Source organism: Otolemur garnettii, unplaced genomic scaffold (assembly GCF_000181295.1).
Source record: "Otolemur garnettii isolate 467f Iridium unplaced genomic scaffold, OtoGar3 scaffold00320, whole genome shotgun sequence".
Classification (NCBI taxonomy): domain Eukaryota; kingdom Metazoa; phylum Chordata; class Mammalia; order Primates; family Galagidae; genus Otolemur; species Otolemur garnettii.
Genome location: NW_003852715.1, coordinates 324,041 through 332,348, shown reverse-complemented (window position 1 = coordinate 332,348; position 8,308 = coordinate 324,041). Strand labels below are relative to the sequence as shown.

Genomic DNA, 8,308 nt, shown 5'->3' with positions numbered 1-8,308 from the left:
TCTTGTCTGAAGGAGACTGGCAGCATTACTATTTATAGTGATACTGCTAATTAACCTTCAACTATTTATATAGCACATAAGAAATAACACATATAAAGAAAGCAGGTCAATGAAATGTGCACTGCTCATTCAATATTTTAAGTTCCAAATGTTGGGAAAAGGATTTCGATCATTCAAGAGAACTTTGAATTATTATCTAGAAAGGGATTTCTTACAATGGTGCATTTCGTATGGTTATAAGGTACTACCTTATGAAAAAACTAGCCCAAGTTTGTAATTTGACTGGTATTTAAAGTGGAGTACTTGGTAACAGAGGGTGTCAGACAACCAAGTCCATAGCATCTTGAGCATTGGGGTGGGAACCATCTGTATACTTTATTACCTCACAAGATATTTTAATAAGAGCAGAGTTATAGACAGAGTCAGGGTAGAACTTGGGACCTTCCAGCCTGGAGTTTGCTGTGTCTTCTCCTCTTCACTGGCACTTTCACATATCTGGTTGTCATGTGTCTCTGAGCAAAGATAGTTCTTGACTTTTCACAGCAGTTTTTCTATGTTCAGTTGTCTTTTTATCTGGTGAAGCAGTATGTTTTTTCTTCTGTGGCTGTGGATACTGCATGATACGTCTATTTTCCAGATTCGTTTCACTAGGCAATCATATTAGCAAAAATAAAAATTAATTCAAGTTCCTTTATATGGTTGAGATTTTGGAATAACCAGCAATCAGACTGAGTATTTAGTGTGGCCGGAGTTTGAAAGACTGTTATAAAGGGGTTGCCATGTCGGGCAGCACCTGTGGCTCAGTGAGTAGGGTGCCAGCCCCATATACATAGGGTGGCGAGTTCAAACCTGGCCCTGGCCAAACTGCAACAAAAAAAATAGCTGGGCGTTGTGATGGATGCCTGTAATCCCAGCTACTCAGGAGGCTGAGGCAAGAGAATCACCTAAGTCCAAGAGCTGGAGGTTTCTGTGAGCTGTGATGCTACAGCACTCTACCAAGGGTGACAAAGTGAAATTCTGTCTCAGAAAAAAAAAAGGGGGGTGGTGATGCCGGGTCTGTGCCTAAACTGTTGGAAAAACAATAGGGGCTACTAAGAGTAAGGCGTCATTTGAATGAAGAGCTATAGTGGAAGATAAAAGGGAGAATGGAGTAAATTGAGGCAAAAATTGAGTGAAAATCACTCAGCATCTAATGCGTTTCATTTCTAAAAGTGAGGTTTGCTTAAATGAAAAAGTGAGTAAACATGACTGTTGTAGTTTTTAAAAGGTAAGGAGTCTAGATATAAATGAGGTTACTTTCTTTTCTTTTCTTTTCTTTTTTTATTTTTTTATTATTTGCAGTTTTGGCCAGGGCTGGGTTTGACCCCACTACCTCCAGCATATGGGGCGAGCACCCTACTCCTTTGAACCACAGTGCCGCCCTTTTTTTTTTTTTTTTGAGAGAGAGAGAATCTTACTATGTCGGCCATGGTAGAGTGCCTTGGCATCATAGCTCACAGCAAACTTAAACTTGGGCTTAAGTAATTCTCCTGCCTCAGCCTCCCAAGTATCAGGTGCAACAGTCATCACTCAAAAAGCCTGGCTATTTTGTTGTTATTGTTGTTGTTGCAGTTGTCATTGTTGTTTAGTAGGCTAGGGCTGGGTTCAAACCCACCTACCTTGGTGTACATGGCTGGTCCCCTAACCACTGACCTACAGGCACCAAGCCATAAATTAGGTTTCTTGATCCAGGATTTTGGCAAAAGCTGTCTACCTCATAAAGTTGGGTACGTCAGGGGCGTAGGGTCTTCACTTTCAGTTTACCTCCTGTAGGGGTCATCCTTTAATTCTCACTGCTATGAGAACTCCAGTTTGCCATGGCTGACAGGAATCCAGGATTTCTTTTTCATTTTCATGACAGCATAGTTGGTTAAGAGTATTTTATAAAGGCATCTTAAATGACATGACAGCACATGTCCTCTATGATCATTGATGTGCATGTGATCTCTTCATCAAACAGGCTGACAAGACCTGTCAGTTGGTGGAGGCCACGTTCTAGTCACCTGTTGATAATATCCTTCAAGCTTATTAGTATCTCTATGTAGCTAGTCACCATACAGAACTTTTCATTTAGATCCCCATGGTGTGACTTGGCACCTGTAGCTCAAGTGGCTAAGGCACCAGCCACATACACCAGACCTGGTGGGTTCTAATCCAGCCTGGGCCTGCCAAACAACAATGACAACTACAACCAAAAAATAGCCAAGTGTTGTGGTGGGCACCTGTAGTCTCAGCTACTTGGGAGGCTGAAGCAAGAGAATCACTTAAGCCCAGGAGTTGGAGGTTGCTGTGAGCTGCGATGCCACATCACTGTACCCAGGGCAACAGCTTGAGGCTCTGTCTCAAAATAAATAAATAAATAAATAATAAAAAAATAAATCCTCTTGGTGTACTCAGCACCTGTTGCTTAGTGGCTAGGGTGCCAGCTACATACATTGGAGCTGGCGGTTTTGAACCTAGCCCCAGCCTGCCAAATAACAATAACAACTAAAAGAAACAAACCAAAAAGAGAAAAAATATATAGCCAGGTGTTGTGGCAGGCATCTGTAGTCCCAGCTACTTGAGAGGCTGAGGTAAGGGAATCGCTTAAGCCCCTGAGTAAGAGGTTGCTGTGAGCTGTGATGCCAGGGCACTCTACCTAGAGTGACGTAGTGAGACTCAATATCTAAAAAAAATAATAATAAAATAAATAAATAAATAAAAGATAAATCCCCATTGTGTTTAGCCAGTACAAAAATAGGTTGATGTGTGCCAGGTAGGCATCGGATGACAGAGCACTGTTTATAAATGGGTTAACCTGTGTCTTTGTGTGTGTGTGTGTGTGTATGAGACAGAGTTTCACTTTGTCACCCTGAGTAGAGTGCTGTGGTGTCATAGCTCACAGCAACCTCAGAGACTTGGGTTCAAATGATCCTCTAGCTTCATCCTCCCAAGTAGGTGGGACTACCATGATGTCCAGCTAATTGCTTCTATTTTTAGTAGACATGGGATCTGCTCTTGCTCAGGCTGGTCTCAAACTCCTGAGCTCCAGCAATCCACCCACCTTGGCCTCCCTGAGTGCTAGGATTACAGGGGTGAGCCACCACACCTGGCCCCTAAACTATGTCTTTTAATTGGAGTTATTCCAGATTTCATAAGGGCCAAAGGTAATGCTTCTGGTTATTTAAGTCCAGTATTTTGACTGATTTTTTTCAAAATCATTTTTATTTTTACATTTTTACATTTTATTTGTCCTGATAATTGGAGATGACATGGGGTATAAAATTTAAATCAATACCCTAGAGTCATGATAAGCAAGTGGTTTAAAATGAGTCCCCTGATTTGATTCAATGCATAAAGGAATATGAAAACATGAGATAATCTCAGTTACTAGTTCTTTTAACCATTCTTGTAGTATGAGCACATCTAGTTAAACAACATTTAGTCTATTCATTAAACAATAAAGAGTGAGAAAGATGAAATTTGGAGGTAAATTTGTAAAATCAATTTGTAGTGTCAAAATGGATAGTATGAGTTTTGGAATAGCAATTTCCTTCAGAGAGTCGATAAGACTTACAAACAATACACTCGAAAATAACTTGGTTGAAGATATTGTAGATCCCAGGACAGTAGTAACACACTCTCTCTGTGTATTTTTCTTAATCATCCCCCTATTGCACATATTTCTGTATGTTAGAGATAAGGGCAAGTCAAAATTTAAAAGAAAAGGGGACAAGAGAGTCTGCATAGCTTAACGTGTAAGTCATCTCATATTGTAGATTTAATAGGGTTTTTTTTTTCCCCAGTTTTTTGGCCGGGGCTGGGTTTGAACCCACCACCTCTGGCATATGGGACCAGTGCCCTACCCTTTTGAGCCACAGGCACCACCCAGGTTTAATAGTTGTTATAAAGAATTTTTATTCATTGGCTTTTTTTTTTTTTTGAGACAGAATTTCCAGCTGTCACCTTGGGTAGTGTGTTATAACTTAAAGCAACCTCCAACTCTTTGGCTCAAGCAATCCTATTGCCTTTGTTTTTCTGTTTTTAGTAGAGATGGGTCTTGCTCCTGCTCAGGCCTGGATGCTAACTCATGAGTTCAAGGAATCCAGCCACCTCACCTTCCCAGAGGGCTAGGATTACAGGCATCAGCCACTGCATCTGGCCTTCATTGGGTTTTAAATATTACTTTAAAAAAAATTTAGACTTTATGTTTTATTTTATTTTATTTTATTTTATTGAGACAGAGTCTCACTATGTCACCCTCAGTAGAGTGCGGTGATGTCACAGCTGACTGCAACCTCAAATTCTTGGGCTCAAATGATTGTCTTGCCTCAGCCTCCCAAGTAAATAGAAATTTTTGCAAATTTCTGAAAGTTGGAGTTTAAATTTTATGAAGTATATTTAACCACTATTTATTTGGTTTTTCTTAATGTAGACATTTAAGGCTTTTAACTAAATTTGATAATTTCCTTATCATTTAATTTTATTTTAGATGTATTTTAGATTGTGTTACTATTTAAGACAGGATTAAAATATCTGTTGACGAAAACCTCAAGGCTTGGTGCCTGTGGCTCAAGCAGTTAAGGAGCCAGCCACATACAACTGTGCTTGCGGGTTCAAATCCAGCCTGGGCCTGCCAAACAACAATGATGGCTGCAACCAAAAAATAGCCAGGCATTGTGGTGGGCACCTGTGGTCCCAGCTACTTGGGAGGCAGCGACAAGAGAAGTGCTTAAGCCCAGGAGTTGGAGGTTGCTGTGAGCTGTGATGCCACAACACTCTACCCAGGTTGACAGCTTGAGGCTCTATCTCAAAAAACAAGAACAAAAACCAAAAAAAAAAAAAAAAAAGAAAGAAAGAAAGAAAGAAAAAGAACCTCAAGAGTTTTAAACATAAATCTGTGGTGTCTTAGAATCTGACACAGAACTTACCAAAAAGCTTAAGTCAGAGTGAGACAGAGAACAGGTTGTTAGGTACCTGACTTGAATATTGGTGCTTGTGCTCTGTTTCTGTGTTTTAACTGGGCCCCCGATTCCTGCCCTTGAGCCCCCCACCCTATATTCTAAAAAAGAACCTAGCCCCTTTAAGGATGGGGAGGAGAAATCCAAAGAAGAGGTTTAGAGATAGGAAAGTATGTAGGGAGGAGTGGGAGAGGTGCCAGGGTGGTTGCCAGACTCTTCAGTGGAAAGTCCTGAGTTCTCAGGAACGTTTCCCAATTTATGCTGAGCTAGTTCTCAGAAAGCTTTTTTAACCCATATACTCTCCCTTTGAACTACGTACCCCCGCCTTGTCACCCATGAGTTAATGTATCTTGTGACCCATGAACTAATATGTACCCCCACCCTGCGCTAACTGCTATGATTGGCTTCTGTATTTCACTAAGCTTGCTGAACCATTCAGAAAATCAGCATAAGAAGGCTTTTTACCTGCTATTCGGGGCTGCTTGCTTCTCACAAGCATTAGCTCTCTGCAGGTGTAATAAATTTCATTGATTATTGCATCAAAGTGGGGTCTGAGTTTCTGTCTCAGCTGTGTGAGTCACTACATTCTGGAGGCCCCAGTGAGATCCATCAGACCACCGCCTGAGCCCACTGCTGGTCGATGGCTTTAGGGGGAGGCTTGGGAGAGACATCCTCTCTGCCCCAGAGCCCTCAGACATGGATTTAAAGGCACAGGTTCCCAAATTTTGCAATTCGGTGAGTCTGTCTGTCTGTTCATGTTTTTGTATGATATTGTAGGAATTTGTATTTTGATGTCTGGGGAAATTACATGCCTGCATGTTCCATGTTTTGTTCCTACTAGAGGAACTAGGCTTCCTACTGCCTACTTGTAGGCATAACGCTGGATGCAGCTAGGAGGCCAGTTCTTGGGGCAGGTGAGTAAGGGCCTGAATCGAAGGCTACCTGCATGAGTCCTCTATCTACCCCAATAGACAGGACTAATGGCCTCCAGCAAGGGAGAGGTGCCCCCCTTTATCAATGGACAGACTTCTATTTTTGGTGACTTGGTTATTTTGAACATCTGGATAGGGTTATGTTTGTTCTATGGACTGTATGAGTGAGTGAGTGAAAGGGTTTATATGTGATTCCATGGCCTTGTGGCTACGAAGTCTGAGTGGGCCTAAACCCACAGTTCTACAACTTTATCATACGGCTTAATGGCGGGCCCCTCGGGGCAACATGGAGTGGGGTTTATACCTCCCCACCTATTCCAAGATAGAGTTTTCAACCCTTGGGGGGATGTGGCCGGGAAGGCATCAGAGTGGGAATCAGGGGAATCTCCACGCTTGACTAAAGTCTTGTCTGTCTGTTCCTTTTGTTCTGTCCACTTTTTAAAATTTTCTATCTGATTATATTATGTGTTTTCTTATGTATAATGTGTGAAACTTGTTGGTTAATTTCATATTTAAACAGTCACTTCCAGCATTTTCTTTACTGTCTCCTGGAGACCAAGACAGGACCCTAGTCTACTGACCCTGAACACGTACTTAGGTGGATGGGGGATCAATTGTCTCAGGAAGCTTTTTAAAATTTCCTTCCAGAAGTCTCTGTGTTTACCTTCCTCCTCCTTTATTTATTAAAGTAAGTTTGTCTCCCTTGTTTCTGCTTCATTGGTCTATCTGCCTTTTGACCAAAATGGGACAGGAATCATCCACCCCCATTGAGGTTATTTCTTCAGTAACTTTCCAATTTCAGCTGCAGTGCCAAGGGTTACAGTGAAAAAGCGAAACCAGCCACTTTCTACATTCTCTGTGAGTCAAAACTAACCAGCCCTTAGGACTTGGCTGCCCCCCCAGGTTAAGGTTTTCTTTTCTGAATTCACAAGAGTCCCTGGTTCCTCACCAAATTTATGTTTGATTTGTTAGTTTTAGTATCAGTGTAGTGTTTTATTCCTTGGGACTCTCTTAGGGATCTTTCTTAGGTTTCAATCTGGGAAAAACCTTTGTGTTTTCTTTCTTCCTCTATTTGGTGAATTGATTATTTATCACCCTTATGACTGAGTATTTCTTGGTACTCTTTCGATGTGTCAGAGTTGGTTTTTTTTTTTTTTTTTGAGACAGAGCCTCAAGCTCCCCCTGGGTAGAGTCCCATGGCATCACAGCTCACAGCAACCTCCAAGTCCTGGGCTCAAGCGAGTCTCCTGCCTCCGCCTCCCAAGTAGCTGGGACCACAGGCGCCCGCCACAACGCCCGGCTATTTTTTTTTTTTGGTTGCAGCCGTCATTGTTGTTTGGCGGGTCCGGGCTGGGGATTCGAACCCACCACCTTAGGTGTACGTGGCTGGCGTCTTAGCCGGTTGAGCTATAGGCACTGAGCCCAGAGTTCTTTTAAAAATCATGCAACTGAGTTTAACTTAGGCTACGGCCACTAGGTGTGGTTGGAGAACAGAAGCCGCTTTTTACCTCGGGGGTGGCCACTGAGAATCTCTCAGCCCTCTCTGTAAGTGACTGGCTCTGTCCCCTGCCTAATCCTACTAAATTATTCTTGCCAAATTACTTGATTAAAATATTAGCTTTCTTATACTTTTATTCTGTAATCTTAGTTTTTCTCACAAGGTTTTTTTGTACTTCCTCATCTGCTACTAAAATTAAGGAGGTTATGCTATAACTTACATTTTCCTTAAAAGAGTAAGATTGTGTGAAATTTGTCTGTCAGATTTGTGTTTGATTTGCTGATTCCACTATTTTATTCAATGCCTTTTCAAGGACTGGACAAGACCCCAGTCCTATAATACTGAACATCTACTTGAGTAGATCGCAGACCAATTCCGTCAAGGAACCCTTTCAGATTTCAATCCGGATGAAGTAACCGTATACTTTTTTCTTCTTGTTTTCAGTAAACTAACTATTTGTTGTATTTGAAATTAAGTGTAATTTCAGCCCTTAGAACAGGCCAACTTTGTCCCATTGCCTTGAAGCTTCATTTTTATCACTGTTCCTCTTTTATACTATGAAAATATAATTGCTGCTAATTTTGTATTCATTTACCCTTTTCTTTTCACTGAATGTTTGCCTCTTTCAGGGGTGATGTACCTCCGGATTATAAAGTTGTTTTATCTAGGTTAGTCCCCACCACCACATGCCTCTTTTGCCAGGAAAACATTAGGTGTTGTTACTGTCAGCAAGAGGATTTGGGAGGGCAGTGTACACAGGAAGGAGGTGCACATCCATGGCACCTGCCTGGCTGTTGAACTACTAGGTGCCACCAGCGCCAGTGGAATTCTTGGACAAGTTCCACAGTTACACTCTGCCCTTGGTGGGTCCAAAAATCCCACCCTGCCAACTTCCTGAT

The 8,308-nt window shown here is 41.8% G+C and overlaps 1 pseudogene; it reads right to left on the bottom strand.

The window, feature by feature from the left end:
• On the bottom strand, positions 1 to 122 carry LOC111722693 (annotated as a pseudogene).
• Positions 123 to 8,308: the final 8,186 nt, after the last annotated feature.